The sequence below is a fragment of the Zootoca vivipara genome, chromosome 1 (assembly GCF_965207765.1).
Source record: "Zootoca vivipara chromosome 1, rZooViv2.hap1.1, whole genome shotgun sequence".
In the NCBI taxonomy this organism is placed as follows: domain Eukaryota; kingdom Metazoa; phylum Chordata; class Lepidosauria; order Squamata; family Lacertidae; genus Zootoca; species Zootoca vivipara.
This window is the reverse complement of record NC_142582.1, coordinates 89,947,406-89,963,974: the sequence shown is the minus strand read 5'-3', so window position 1 is coordinate 89,963,974 and position 16,569 is coordinate 89,947,406. Positions and strand designations below refer to the sequence as shown.

Below are 16,569 nucleotides of genomic sequence, written 5' to 3'. Positions count from 1 at the left end.
ATCAACATACTGCTATGCATCAAGCGTATAATAAAAATGTATTTTTAGGGGCTTAATACCCAACCAGTTTAGAACATTTCACAGTTAATGGCCATGATGAATTCCACATCTAAAAACAGAGGCCATTAAAATAAAGACATTAATATGGTAGATGACAGTGGATGAGATTGGAAGTGTGTGCAGAGTCTTTGTCTTAAAATTCAAACACTGATCCAACTTTAGTAAAATGAGCTACCCCAGAACATAGATGAAGATACACATTAACAATGCAGTTCTAAACTAGAAGTGTGTCCCAATGAGTTCAGTGGAGTTTACTCCCAAATAGGTATGCCTGGGATTGTAGTGCAAGATGGACAACTGATAGAACATAATACAGTGCGCGCAGATTACAGCATTTATTTGTCTGTAGTTCCTGATCAAGCAAGTAATATCTGCTTCTATGCCTGCACCTCCTTTTCTGGATCAGGGTGAAAGAAATGGGACATAGTTTAGGAAAGGGGTCCACAAACTAAGGCCCGGGGGCCGGATGCGGCCCAATCGCCTTCTAAATCTAGTCCGCGGATGGTCCGGGAATCAGCATGTTTTTACATGAGTAGAATGTGTCCTTTTATTTAAAATGCATCTCTGGGTTCTTTGTGGGGCAGAGGAATTCGTTCATTAATTTTTTCCAAAATATAGTCCGGCCCCCCACAAGGTCTGAGGGACAGTGGACCGGCCCCCTGCTGAAAAAGTTTGCTGATCCCTGGTTTAGGATACCTTAGAACCAGGGCTGAGCTAAAACAAAGAAGTGGACTAAAGCCCCATTTCTGGGATTATGGCAGAAATGTATGGCCTGGAATAAGTCAGTCTTTTAGCATCTGTAAAATGGGTTTCTACTCATGCTTCTTCCTTTGAAATAGCAGGAAAGTAAACAAGTGTTGTCAGATCCCAGCAAGAGCAATGTGTGAGTGAAAGCAGGTGTACATGGAAGTTTTCCCTGCTGGACAACAAACAGCACACATGCAGATGGATTGTGTAGGTGCAGCTCCTAAAGCTAGTTCAGTATAACCAGCACAGCTCCAAGCACTGATTATAACATTTCACAGGTGAAAATAGGGACCTACTCATCATAAAATCCTTATTTTTCCCATTCCAAGGATCACAGACAAGATACCCCACCCCCACCATCACTACACTGCTTTGCTTCACCTGCTGGTGTAAGCTAATGACCACAAAGATACACATTCCTCTTGGCTTATGGTTCCCCCATTTATCCCACAGCTCCCTCAGCTCATATATCCCTCTGCCCTTCCAGGGAAGTGAATGGAAAAGCTGTTGTACGTGGAATGAATAGGACATCACTGAATTGAAGTAGTGCAGGGTTAGAGCCTAGTCCTTAAACAAACCCCCTCTTTATAACGCCCAAGACGTTGCTATGGCAGGATATTGCTTCACCAATAATCAATTTTGCATAAAAACCCGTGGCTTATCTTTCATCTTATTCCTTAATCTTCTATTTATGACATCAAATTCTGTTGCTAGGGAGATGCTTACGCAGATCATTATGACTTTAGGTAGCAAGACAAATGGCTAGTTCTTATGCATCCCCCCCCCCCCCCCGGAAATTAAACACACACACCACTACAGTTCTGTGCTTTCAAGGCAAAACTGATTCCCAAAGGGAAGGCTGGTCATCAGTTACAGTATAAAGCTGCATAGTAACGCTTATTCATGACTAAGATGAACTATTCCACTGGAAAGGCACATACCTAATTCCCAAACCCTGGTGCAATTTTTTATCTGACATGACAACTTGTCACTTTAAAACAGGGCTTGAACAACGGCTGATGTCGTGATTCAGATATTCTTGCAAATATTTCCTAACAGCAAGGAACTATGAATATTAGCTTTATGGGGGGGGGGGGTCTATCCAGAGTATCAGTTTACAGCCCAACAAATGTAAAGTTGTGTATTTGTTGTGCATATGATCCAGACATCTTCCTACCAGAAAGCATGGCTGAATCAGGGATAAACTGCAATATATATCAATATATATTTGCTGTTGATAAAATGAGTTGCCGGTAATTGTTGCCTCACCCACAGGACCATCAACATTTGAAGCAGGATGTCAAACTGAAATTGAACCTGTATTTACAAACTGATCTGGGGGCAAAACAGGATTGAACCAGGAGGAGGAGGAGGAGGAGGAGGAGGAGGAGGAGGAGGAGGAGGAGGAGGAGGAGGAGGAGGAGTTCAGCATTCAGATGCTCAAGAGGCTCCTTTGAAGGCGGTGAAGGACTCCAGGCCAGGAGAAGCAGGCAAGAGAGATGCTGTATCATTGTACTTAAGTATTGCTAGTTCTCAAATCTCATGTATTTTGTCTATAAATATCAATTTTTGCTGAATCAATCTCAATTTCAGGTCCAAGGAAACATTCTGCATAGATTCAAAAGCGTTTCCCCATTGTTTAGGCTGCATAATAATAATAATTATTATTATTATTATTATTATTTATTTATACCCCGCCCATCTGGCCGGGTTCCCCCAGCCATTCTGGGCGGCTTCCAACAAAATATTAAAAGACAGAAATCCATCAAACATTAAAAGCTTCCCTAAACAGGGCTGCCTTGAGATGCCTTCTAAAGGTCTGGTAGTTGTTGTTCTCTTTGACCTCTGGTGGGAGGGCATTCCACAGGGTGGGTGCCACTACCGAGAAGGCCCTCTGCCTGGTTCCCTGTAACTTGGCTTCTCGTAGTGAGGGAACCGCCAGAAGGCCCTCGGCGCTGGACCTCAGTGTCCAGGCAGAATGATGGGGGAGGAGATGCTCCTTCAGGTATACTGGTCCAGTTCAATATCTTCTAATTCCCTGTGTGTTTATCCTAAACTAAATAGTTGAATACAGAAATCCAATGAAGCTAAAATCATCAGTAAAGACATCACAACAGTAACAGCCAAAGGCATCTGGGACTAAAAGTGAAGGATAAACACATGTGCTTTTAACTGGCGGCAAAAGCACTCCAAAATAGGTGGCCACCTAATTTCTTACAATAACCCTAAGAAGCAGGTTGGTTTGAGGGATTAGGATTGGCCCAAGGTCAATGAACTTTCTGGCCAAGTCTGGGTCTTCCCACACAGAGACCAGCTGTGGTCTACATTGAATACACCCCACTGGCTCTTGCAGATTCTGAAAGCTTTCATGTAGGAGGCTTAGATTGCCTTTGGGCTGCTTTTGCGCTATTTATGCAGATGTCTGATCTTTCTTCATGTGGAAGAGAAAGCGGAGGAAAGACACTCAGAACAAGTAGTGGTATTCTGGCTAAAGTTACATTTATATCAGAAATCTGCTTTAAGTCTCATGTATGAAAATGCCCTTCACTCCTTGGATGGGTGGTGGAGACAAAATAAGGTCTCCTTTCCCCTGCTAACACCATCTATGAGTCCCTTCCATCTTATAACCTCTGCAGGATAATCTTGGAAGTCCCAGCTGAAAGGCAATAGTATACTCCCCACCCCAGTTCACAGGTAAAAAGGATGGATAGAGGAAGGAATAGCCTTGTCAAGGAGGGGAACACGTCTTTTAACATTTGTTTTAAACTGATTTTAATATTTTATTTTTAAATCTTTGTAACACACCCTGGGACCTCATGCGGATGGGCTGGCAAGAACCTTGTTTGTTTGTTTGTTTGTTTGTATGTTATTAATGGCTTCTCCAGACTCACTTGATACAAGCCATTTCCAGTTCCTGTGTATCACAGATTTTCTTGTTGCTACTGCTGCTGGCCACTTTCCCTCTTTCCCCTGAACCCATATCCTCCAGCCTTTGAAAGGACCGCCTTTAAAAGCAATGATATTCCACCCTCCACACTCATCTGCTACCTGTGAACAGCATGGCATTGTTTCGAAATGGGACTTGTAGGATTATGCAGCAAAAGCAAAATAAAAAATGGGAACACAGATGTACCTGAGTTCCCTTCCCACCTTATAAAAATATCCTTTCCAGAGAAATATTTCTCAAATTCAGCAGTGAAGTTTCAAGACAACTGTTTTGAGGAAGAGAGTACGATGATTCCCTAATGATGCTGAACGTGACTCCTTGTATGCAAGCCCCACCGGTTTCAATGGAAATTAAGTGCATACAAGTGTGCTTGGTACTGCAACATAAGGATTTCTCTATAGTCTGCCTTGTTGTTTTTGGCTGTGCTTATTTGTTGGTTTTAAACTGCACTTGTATGCTGTGTGAGTTAATTTCACAGACACTTTTATACATCAACCCGGTATCTTTTGAGGGTTGGCAGTCAATAAATATTTAAATAAAATAAATAAAAGCGTATAACCGCATTGTTAGGCTATATAATTTTATTTAATGAGCTTTGGGAAATATAAGTGAAATGCATCCTTTGATTAAACTTGAAGTGGATTCGACTAAAAATGGAGAGACTTAGCAACCCTCCCTACATAACTTGCATCATGAACGCAGTGCATGGGGGGATCCTGCTGATTAATTGACAGCACTGCTCTTCTAGCAGTCTCATCCTGACCTGCAAAAACAGAAGGTTTATCAGAGTCTCAGAAAGTAGGTTTCAAGCTGTGCAAGCCTGTCCTGTGCTTAGGATAAGGAAACACAGCTATTGACAGGACCGCTGCTTCCTAAGAAAAAATCCAGCAGGCAACATGTTCAACCAACTCAACAAGCAATCAAAGCTGAGCTTCACTTTCGAAGTCCACCTGGGCACACTAAACTCCCATCCAGGAGCTTTAATTTTAAGGGACCACAACCTTAAGGCTGTGCTAGCACTTCTAATCCCCACAGCCCAGAAACGTGGGGAACCTAAGCCTGCTCCACAGCTGCTTTCACGCAGTGCTGGTGGGGACTTGTGCGGGACCAGTATGGCCATGCAATGCAGCTGTGAGGGCATGGCACACTCATGCACTAACTGGGAATATGGAAAGATGCCTGTAATCAGCACTCTCCCTTCTCTCTGTCACCAGCCAGGTCTTGCTAATGCCATGGGGATGAAACCAGTCTCACATCCAAGCAAGAGCCTTTGATTTTTCTTTGGAAAGATGTGCAGATGAGTAACATGCAAGTTCTCAGGCACTCCATGGCAGCACATTATATTTAAATATATTTAAAGCACATACAGAGCCAAAAAGAACCATGGGAACTGTAGTTTACCCCTCACAAAGCTCCCAGCACCATTAAACTACTGTTCCCCCAATATTCTGTTTCGGGGTGGGTGCTTTATATGTATGATGGGTATGCAGCCACAACTCAGTTATGCCAAAGTATTTACTTGGCTTTAAGTGACTCTGCACACTATATCTCCAAAGCACATGCATAGCACACTTGCCCCCCTCACAGAATTCTGGGCACTGTAGTTTGTCAAGGCTGCTGGGAAATGGAACTCTGTGAGGGGTAAACTACACCACCCAGAATTCTTTGAGCAAAAGAACGTGCTCTGAATGTGATTTAAAGATATAGTGTGTACACAGCCTAAATGGAAGTATGTGTAAGTATTGCTGTCTTTTTAGTTTGTTGTTGGGGAGGGGACTATGCATCTACAACTCAAAGGCAAAGCCTGAAACCTCTAACCTACTGATCTCAGTGGGTCAGAGAGTTTAGGATTCCAGTCCCATCCCTAGGGCCCAACCAGCCTCAACCCCTTTGTGGAACAAGAGGAAAGTGCATGGAGCAGCTGAAAGACTACCTGTGCAACCCTAGACGCATTTACTCAGAAGTAAGCACCTCTTAGTTCAACGGGGCACACTCCCAGGGAAGTGGATGTAGATTCCAACCTAAAATGCAGGTCGTGTTGGGAAGACACCCCCTCGGACCTTCCTCTCCCCAAGTACTTCGGGGCCTGGTTGCAAGATCATTTATTTGCTTTGAGTTTTAAAATCAAATCCCATTCTTCGAATATACGCGAAACTTGCGACCTCAGCCCCGGCATCTAGCTCTGCAGATCGCCAATTCAAGTGCAACCATTTTCAAGTGCGCCCCCCCCCTCTCTCGCCCTTGAACAGCGTGCAGCAAGACGCGACCGCCGGCGGCAAACTCCTGCTCCCAAGTTTCATGATCCAAGGGTCAGGGGCAAGCGGCGCAGCAGCGAGCCAGGCAGCGCCATCCCTTGCCCAGCCCGTTGCTTAGCGATCGCCCTCCGCGCGCGCCCCACGGCACCGATTCGCAGCGCCCCGCTTAGCACGCAAACCCCGCTCCTCTCCTCCCGGCGCAGGCCCCCCGGGGAAGCCGGCCGGCGGGCGGGCAAACCAACGCTCCCCGCGCTTAAAATCAACGCGCGCACCTCCCCCGCCCCGTTCCTCCCCAAACACACGACGGCCCCGCATGCAAATAAATAGCTGCGCTCCGAATGGAACGCCGCGCCGAGGGCGCGTTTACAACGGCGACGCCCGCGATCCAGTTCGTCGCCTGGCGCTCTCCTCCAACTCATTTGCATCCCTAGAATAACAAAAGGGGGAAGACAAGAGCTGCTGCTTCATCCGAATCCCGCTCCTCCTTTTCGTACCCATTGCACAAAAGGGAGTAGCACACATTGCTTGGGGCTCGCCGGGTTTAAGGAACCGAATAGCCGATTTAATGAGTTCCCGTGTCCCTTTAACGTGGGGAAGCGGGGGGGTGGGGGTCATGCATTGCTAGGCATCGTTGCCCCACAAAGCTTTGGAGGTTGGGGGGGGGGTGAGGAAGCGAGGACGCTGCGCAAGGGCGATCGTAATTTACCTTGGCAACCAAGGATCTGCTGTGGGTCGCTTTCCTACGGCTTTTAAATTTCCCCTCGGCGGCAGGGAGCAGCCTGATTCATGTTGAAGCCGAAGTGGCGGGGAGGGGAGGGGAGGGGGGGAGGCGGGTTAAAGGAGAGGCGGCTTCCCTGGGGATCTGGACCTCTCTTTCTCCCGCCCGCCTTTCAGGGTATCTTAGACGTCGTCGTCGTCCTCAGGAGGGCGCGTACCGGCTGCCAAAGGGGTCGAGGGAGGGTTGGCAGCGCCGCTGGCGAAGATGGACCCAGAAGAAGCGGCGGAGCCCCGCTCAACATGCTCGGCGGCTCACGCCTCCCGTCGCTGCATTCCCCCTCCGCGCGCGCCTTCCTCTCTCGCCTTCCCCGCGGCTCTGGCACACGCTCTTCGCCCTCGCCGTCTTGCTACGCTCGAGGCCGGGCGGTGGCGGCGGGGAGACCAGCCCAGCGGCGGCGGAGGAGAAGAAGAAGAAGCCAGCCCAGCGGAGCCGAGGGAGGAGATGTGGATGGAGAAGGAAAAACAGAGGCTCCAAGTCCCAGGTTTGTCCCTTGCGAGCCAGCGGGAGTAGCAGCAGCGCCCACTGCAGGCTGCGGGCGGAACTTGCAGCCTCGTTTCCAAAGGCTCTGAAGGCCTTATAGAGAGAGAGAGCGCAGCCCCCCCCCCCCTAGCAGAAAAACCCCCAGCAAGTTTGTTTTTGTTTTTGGTTGTGGTTTTGCTTAACAACCTGAATTAATGTCAGGGCGGTGCACATTTTAAATCACCAGTACAATGCTAACATCTCCTCCAAATCCACACTACTTTATTATTTTTTAAAAAACGTTTCACATCAATAAAGGTAAAGGTAAAGGGACCCCTGACCATTAGGTCCAGTCGTGACCGACTCTGGGGTTGCGCACTCATCTCGCATTATTGGCCGAGGGAGCTGGCGTATAGCTTCCAGGTCATGTGGCCAGCATGACAAAGCCACTTCTGGCGAACCAGAGCAGCACACGGAAACGCCATTTACCTTCTCGCTGTAGTGGTTCCTATTTATCTACTGTACTTGCATTTTGACATGCTTTCGAACTGCTAGGTTAGCAGGAGCTGGGACCGAGCAACAGGAGCTCACCCCGTCACAGGGATTCGAACCGCCAATCTTCTGATCAGCAAGCCCTAGTCTCAGTGGTTTAACCCACAGCGCCACCTGGTTTAATATTTTTTAAAAAACGTTTCACATCCATACGTACAACAAAATTGAGAGGAATAATGAAGACAGCCCAGGTGGTTGACACAATCGCTCTCGAGTGCCATCTCCTCTCCCTCAGGGCCTGCCATGGTCCGAGAATAATGAACCTGTAAGGGAGATGGCATAAACATGTGAAAGAAAACTCTCAAACACAATCAAACGCAAGTGTATGCCCACTGTCAAGCCTGCTCTGAGGCCGTGAATGCAGCAAAGAAATGTTTTCTCTCTGCTTCCGTTGTGTCCTCCCAGTGCCACCCAACAGTTCTTCAGAATGGCTTCGGGTCCTTTTACATGCTGGCCCCAAAGAGGTGTCATTGGCCTGCACTGACTTGTTTGTGAAACAATTTGGGGATAAGGAGGCACTGGAAGCATCAAAGGCCTGCTGGGATAAGTTTGCTAGGCACTTCAAGGACAAACCCATTCGCCTTCATACCAATATTGATTCCTTTGCTATTATAATCTCTGGTGAGACGTCCGGCACACGCGTCCGACAGTCATATCTAGTTCTGTGGGATCAGTTCCAGCTACAGAGGCCTGAGGATGTGGACAAGGTGCTTCTAGCTACCCATCCCATCCCTTGCCCATTCTGGTTGCTGGTGCAAGTCAGGGTGGGGGCTGGTTCATGCATCTTTGCATGAGGGGGTTATCCCAACTGCCTTAAAGAAGGTGATGGTACACAGCAATGATCAGTTGTGTAATCAATTCATTGGAAGTCACAGGAGGAAATTCCAGTTCAGAAATCAGAAAAGGAGCAAGTTTAGAGCACGGAATTGTGTCCAATTTGATCATTCGTGAAATTGTTTGAAGAGGAGGAGGAGGAGGAGTTTGGATTTGATATCCCGCTTTATCACTACCCGAAGGAGTCTCAAAGCGGCTAACAATCTCCTTTCCCCTCCTCCCCCACAACAAACACTCTGTGAGGTTAGTGGGGCTGAGAGACTTCAAAGAAGTGTGACTAGCCCAAGGTTACCCAGCAGCTGCATGTGGAGGAGCGGAGACGCGAACCCAGTTCCCCAGATTACGAGTCTACCGCTCTTAACCACTACACCACACTGACAGTAAAATTAACTGTCGAGTACTGAGTGTGGAGCTTCTGGGGCGCTGCAACAGGCATCGCAACTATGATGTCCAACGGAAGGCAAGAGATGGGGGGGGCACCAGATTTTGGCGTTGAACAGGGCACTACTGAAATTTGAAACACCAAGGTCTGCCACTGGCTAAGGCAGGCTGAATTTAGTGGGCACTTCTCCATTCACCTTAATGGAGCAGCCTCCACTGTTTTTACTTTATCCAAAGTGGACATTTATCACCACAATGCATCACAACAATCCCAGGCTGGAGTTCTGACAGTCCCCAAATTCCTGCCTTCTTACCTCTAGCCCGTGTGGTGGTGCTGGCTGCCAGCTTCCTCCTCCTTAGTCTCAGTGTTGCCATTATAGAACTCAGCAGGGAAGAGGAAGGAAGCCAAACTGGAATTAGTGGGTTCTTTCTGCCATTGGCTCTGGTTCCACCTTCTCTTGGCCTCCTTGTCTTCTGCCCTGCCATTTTCAATGGGCCCCGGCCACCACTGAGTTCTGAACCTGTTAGGAAGACTTGCTTGAATGCATTTAGGCCATCGTTCTTCTTGTGGTGCACTTGGCTATAATAAGGAGTGTTTAGTATTCATGACAGGCCGGCATCCTCAAGTTCAAGAAACACACTTCAATGATTGTGAGATGAGGTTTTTAAATGCCTAACACATGCACAAACCCCCGTCACAAATAACCCCACCATTTCAGATGGAGTCAGTGTGTTACAGACGATGCTACAAGCACAAGGATTAACAGGATGGTGGTCATTTGTGAAATCAAAATGTGGAGCAAAATGTAAATGCTAGGAAAATACAGCAGCAGGGTGACTTTTCTGGAGTTCTCAATCGAACCACATTCACTATTTTTGAGGCCTCTGTGGTCCATTATGATTATTCAGTATTACCCAAAGCACCATACAGACTTTAGAAGTACTCTTGTTTCTGTGTCACGGTTAAAAAGCTTAAATCTACACTATAAAAACTCTCACAGATATCCAGGTAAATTATTCTTCCCATAAGGTAAGAATACCCATCATAAGAAAAATCTGTGTGGAGCATAATAGGACAATCCCTCCCGTAAAGTATTGAGATCTTACTGTGAAAATTTACAATGGTAAAAAATGTGTGGAAACTACTTGGAGCAGACAGACAGATCTGCAAACTGCCTGTTACTATATGACCGACCTGTAAGCATGATTCCTAATATTATAATAGTGATGGGAAAGATCCAGCCAAATTAAAACACTTTAAGATGGAATCCTATGACCCCTGGGAGGGTGTCCCAGGGGCCATAGGATATACTGAATCTTTCTCTCCAATCTCAGGGAAATGCCTCCAACATCATAGAGGCAGCAGGGTGTAAAGGAATTTTAATAAAACAAACACTTTTGTGCTGCATTGTTTTCATTGGGAGATCAGAATGACAAAGAATATATAAAGCAATACACATAGCAATAGCAGCCAAAATATCCAGGAGTGTTCAAAACCCAAAAACAAATTGTGTGTTGTTGTTTTTAACTTCACTCATGAATGCAAACAGTGAAGGAGTCATATGGATCTCCTGAGGGAGAGAGTTCTAGAGGTGGGGGAGCCACCACAAAAAAGTCAGTCTCTCATGCTGTTACCTTACAAATACCTTGAAGGGATCACCAGAAAGGCCTCTGTGGAAGATCTCAATTTGCAGATCGGATTACAGAGGAAGGTGGTACTTCTGGTAAGATGGTGCTGAGCCATTTAAGGCTTTATAGGTCAAAAACAGCATTTTGAATTGTGCTTGGAAACAAATCAGTTGAATCATGCTTCAAAATGGCTGGGTTCCTTGAATCCACTGCTGCAGAACTTTTGATCTACCCTTTCAGAAGACCAGAATGACAAGGACATTGATCAAGAGAAGGTATTTAATTTAAAACAAAAGTTAATTTACCTGTGGCCTGAATTTCACAGCAGGAAACACTGAATGACTTTGCTTTTCACTTGGATTCCAATGGTCAGATTTGCCTCCTGCATCTTAACTTGCATCAGATTGGCTATAGCTCCATGGCACAGCATTTGCATTGTTCGATCCCAGCAGTCCCCAAGCTGGGCCTGGAATGACTCCTTCCTGAAACCCTGGAGAGATGCTTTTATTTATTTATTTAGCGTACAGTCATACCTCGGTTGAAGTATGCTTCGGTTTGAGTACTTTCAGTTTAAGAACTCTGCGGACTCGTCTGCAACGGATTAATCCACTTTCCATTACTTTCAATGGGAAAGTTCGCTTCAGGTTAAGTACAGACTTCCGGAACCAATTGTGTACTTAAACCGAGGTACCACTGTATTTGAACCTTGCTCATCAGCTAGAAAGGCTCCCAGAGTGGTTTACATACTATCAAAACAAGACAGTCCCTACCGTAGGCTTACTAGCTCAAAAAACATAACACACAAGGGAAAAGGAACAAGGAGGGAAGAGGAAAATGAAAACCAGACACCAATTTCTGAACAGTAGGTCCTATTGACCAGCCAGCACAGGAGTAAAGCTGATGAATGAGCCCTGCTTCCTATCTCTCCCAGTGAGGCAGCTTGATAGAATGGCTGCCCCTAGGTATCAGTTGAGGGGAGAAGAGGGCTGATGGAGCTGGCCTGTCACAGCAGAGCCAATGGAATGAGCTCAGCTTCCCATCTCTCCCACTACTGGAATGGTTACCTCTAGATGCTTCCTGCATCTGTGTTCCTAGGCCTCCTGCATCTTATTATGCATTAGATTACCTGAGAAAAAAGGGTGCTGCGGGAAGGTAAACAGCGTTTCCATGTACTGCTCTGGTTCACCAGAAGTGGCTTTGTCATGCTGGCCACATGACCTGGAAGCTGTACGCCGGCTCCCTCGGCCAATAACGCAAGATGAGTGGCACAACCCCAGAGTCGGTCACAACTGGACCTAATGGTCAGGGGTCCCTTTACCTTACTTCAAGCTCAATACAGGAATTTGGCTGCTGAGATATTTTTATTCTTTCCAGCTACATTTAAGGCATCCGTAATGACCATCTATCTCCTTTTGTATTTATGCAGAGGTTTTTGAGCATCTTGCGCTACATTGTCAATTTCATTCAAATGTCAGCCCAGATAACTCTGGACTTGTCATTGTGCTGTAAATTTGAGAATCTCAAATGCCTCAACCTCTTTGCAGAAGGCTCTTTGTTTTGTAAATATTTAATAACTCTATTTAGGCAATGAATTGACTAAGCGGGGATGAAAATCTTACAAGCAGGATAAAAATTGTACTTACATTGTGCAGCACCGAATACTGCCATTCTATGAAGCATTGACAATGCAACCAGCAAATCTTTCACCCTAAAAATTCTTCTGACTTTCTGCTTAGATTCAAGACAGATTTGGAACTTCCATTATTAGTCTGTTATGCCCACATGCCAGGACTCTGGCTGCCCAGATCAAGCTGGTGCATAGGCAGGCTTTCAGTGGTGGGAGCAGATCTGCACCAATGCAGAAATGTCCCCAAAGAGCTGCCCTGTGAATCCATGGACCAAACTAAATGATAGATTAAATGCAGGCTGGCCTGGCCCTACCATTAGGCAGAGTGAGGCACACGCCTCAGGTAGTGGGTGCCGTGGATGGGCCAGCATCTCTTACAAGTGTCCTGCCCCCATAAACTAGACTGGAGGAGACTGTCCTGTAGCCAATATGGAAGTCAGATTCAACTGCCAATCTAGTGGAATTCAAGAGGAAAGATTACGGGTGCCATCTTGTTCTTCAACGCAGGCAGCACTTCGGATTGTTGTGCAGTGCACTCATTCTATATATAGCATTAGCAGAAGTCACCACCTGTTGCGTCTCCACCACACCTCCACCATGCTTTATGCATGGGAAATATAACCACTTAATGTGGAAAAGCATATCCAGTTGCCCCACTTGATTTATCATGTGATTGTGCATGTTTACAAAGAATACAAAATATACCTTACGTTTGTCAATAAAAGTCAATGTTAAAAACAAGTTTATTTAAAAAAGCAAAAGTATACATTGCAAGCTAATATGCCAGATTAGAATACACATCAACTTTACATGTCTGGGTAAAGGTAAAGGTAAAGGGACCCCTGAAGGTCCAGTTGTGGACGACTCTGGGGTTGCGGCGCTCATCTCGCTTTACTTGCCTAGGGAGTCGGTGTACAGCTTCAGGGTCATTAGGCCAGCATGACTAAACCGCTTCTGGCGAACCAGAGCAGCGCACGGAAATGCTGTTTACCTTCCTGCCAAAGCGGCACCTATTTATCTACTTGCACATTGACGTGCTTTCGAACTGCTAGGTGGGCAGGAGCAGGGACCGAACAATGGGAGCTCATCCCGTCGCGGGGATTTGAACCGCCGACCTTCTGATCGGCAAGCGCTAGGCTCTGTGGTTTAGACCACAGCGCCACCTGTGTCCCCCGACATGTCTGGGTAGGCTTGGCTAAACAGGAACGTGTTTAGACTTGAGTTGCCAATGCATCCCCCCTCCACGACTGTCCTGTTTGGATGCCCACAGTCTATTTAAATAAAGGCATGGGGAATTTAAACACATTTAATGTGCATTTTTGTTGCTGTGTATGTAGCAGCCTTAGAACTGGAGGGGAGGGGAAGTTTAATTCTTTCCCTAACACAGTCCTGACAACAAGAAAGAATTGCCTCCCTAGCACTGCTGTTTGCATTTCAAGGGAAGCCTTTGCTGACATCAAATGAAACCGAAATGGCAGCTTTGGAGAAATTGCAGTTGCTGGAACTGTGGCAGGGAGAAAGCGAATCAAAGAAGGTGCCCACAGCTTAGGTTGTTCGGGTTTCAAGGCAGCTGCTTTTATTACGTAGAGCAGGGGTTCCCAACAAAATTTTCTCGAGGACCCCTCATCGAGCCGCTATTGTGACAAGGACCCCCATTAATTCCTAATCCTAAAATTAAAAAGTGAGAGCCAAATTAAGAGTCTTTTTATATTTTATATTTATACGTTTTTTACAGTTACGATTTAGGTTCAATGGACACTGACAAGATCGGTTCGAGAGTCGCTGACTTACTTGCTTGAACATCAAATGCATTATCTTCCTCTTCATCTGTAGGCCTTTGTCGTTTTAACGAACCACTTTTTAACCAACGGTCCATTTTTAACTACGCGAACTGTAGCTTCCGTGAAAAACAACGCTTTGTTTACAAACACTACTGTTTTGCAAAGAGGCAGCGCGCGCCAGGGAGGAGGGAGGGGAATGGAGAAGACAGGGTACCTGTGCAGTAGCGCACAAATGAAGCCGACGCGCGCAAAGCATCTTGGGGAGGTGAGCGTTAGTAGAATGTGTGCGCTGCCTCTTTGCTAAACAGTAGTGTTTGTAAAGCGCCACCTAACGGCATACAGCAGAACTACTGCCTCTATCTAATTCTAGTTTTGCGCTAGACTCTGCTCATGCAGGAAGCGGCCAAAACAAAAAATCTGTTATCATACGAAATATATTTAATATATTATTTATCCTTGCGGACCCCTCTGGCATAGCTCGTGGACCCCTGGGGGTCTGCGGACCACCTGTTGGGAACCACTGACGTAGAGTAAGCATTGAATTCATGCCATTGATGTCACATCTGCTTTGGCCCACAGGGGGCACTCTTTCAAACTCCACCCACCAGGCAAATGGCCATTGCCAGCAAATACATAGCCTCTGGCCCTTGGAGGAAGAGTTCCCAGGGTGTTCCCTGGGGAGAGGGAATTACTGTGACACCAGTTTACATGTGTAGCGTTCACATTCCCTCAAAAGCCCTGAGCGCTTCTGGTTACTTGCAAATGCAGAGGGAGATGAATGTCAGACGCAAGTTCATCCCTTATACATTTTAAGCAGGACTGCTATCTGGCAGAAACCCAGATTATCAGCGGGAGGTTATGGGTAGCGAGAACATAATCCGTATAAAAAATGAGCTCAGTTTTCTACTCACAGCCATGTAAGAAGGAGAATGTTTGTTCAGGGCTTGAAGTAGCCTCAGGCAGGGAAGGAAATACTATTTTGAGTCTTTGAGGCCATGGGAATGTTATGCTGTCTCAGGCTGCCCATGTTTTGAGAGATTTAAGAGGCCAATTGAAATAGCAGCATTTCGGCACCTAAATGCTCCATTCATTATATACGTTACTGCTAGAACTATAATGGCTTTCTTCAGCCCATGGCAACACCTAATATGTCAAGCAAATGCTCAACATCTTGCCCTGTACTATAGGTGCTGATGGGAAGAGGAGCTCACTTGTACTGAGAGAAAATAACAAATCACCTTCATGTTCCTTATGGCATCCTTTTGAAGTAATTATTTGGGAAACCAGCTAATGCAATGTCTTCGTGGAATGGAACTGGTTACATTCCTAGCAAGTTGTTATGTTTACTACAAACAGTTCCCAGCAATACAAGCCATGTCTGATTTTATGTGCCATTCAGTGTAGCACATTTACCTCCCCCTTTCTCATTTTGCATAGAGGCGAGAGCAGACCATCTTACAAGAAATATCACCTAATTTTTATTTTTTGGAAAGCAGATAAGCTTGCCTTGATTAATTTCCTTGTTAAAAACTCTGGCACGGGGAAGCATCTCAGTTACTACAATATGTTCCCCAGGTCCCTGTTTTTACCCTTTCCATGTTTCCATGTTGGAAGCCACAAAATATTTTAGAATGGAATATTCTTGTTTATTCCATTTGTAGCCAAGTTAAAGCACAAAACGCGGGTGGTGTTTTGACCCACCTTCTGGACCCCCACATATCTGGTGCACAGAGTTTACACAAAATAAAAAAATTCCTTCAGTAGCACCTTAAAGACCAAGGAATTTTTTTATTTTGCTTCGACTCAGACTAACACAGCTACCTACCTGTAACTAGAGCTTACACAGTTCCCTGTGCTCCAGAGATGTATGTCTCTGTAAGAATTTCTTTACAGACAAGAGCTGTATTGGCCTCCTCAAATGAAGACTGAGAGTAGACCTGGGGATTGCTGCCGCAGCTGCTCCTCACTGGGCTGTGGAAATTACTAGACATCCCCTGATGCTTCATTTGAGTAGAAGGGCTTTGGGGTCTGTTTTTTTTTCAGGCCAGCTACAAAAGATCTGATTTAGGAAGATGGCTTGTCTGGGCAATGTGTATTGCAGGCTTAAATCTGGCAAAAATCAATGGGGCTGAAGCACAAGTCACTCCTTATATATTGTTTTCAGAGGCAGCTAGCTGAGATCAACCAGTCTTTTAGAGCCACACTCAAAAGTATTTGCGGTTCGAGGACCCGCCCCCCGCAATAAATAAAGACACAGTGACACGTGGTATTAAGGTTAATGGGTAGAATAAGGCCACAACTTTATTGGTTAAAGCAAGTGAGAGGTAGTGGCTTAGGCATTGGACTCACTAGAAAGCGTGACTCCACCCCGCTCGGCGGGGGGGTCATATCAGGTTAACACCCCAAGGGAGGAGCCTGTTGATGCAAATACAACTGAAAGCTCACCCTGGTGCCACCGGGGTCATGCCATGGCCCTAGCCACCAGCAGGGCGTCGGACGGGATCCACGACCGCCGGATC

At 46.2% G+C, this 16,569-nt stretch overlaps 1 protein-coding gene across 3 annotated transcripts in view; it reads right to left on the bottom strand.

Moving 5' to 3' along the window:
• The window catches only part of RGS6 (regulator of G protein signaling 6), a 208,205-nt gene extending 201,079 nt beyond the window's left edge, over positions 1 to 7,126 (bottom strand). For all 3 annotated transcript variants that reach the window (XM_060273710.2, XM_088670129.1, XM_088670126.1), the window contains exon 1: positions 6,716 to 7,126. The gene's annotated coding sequence lies outside the window, so the exon portion shown is untranslated. The remainder of the gene's footprint in view (positions 1 to 6,715) is intronic.
• Between the last annotated feature and the right edge of the window lie 9,443 nt (positions 7,127 to 16,569).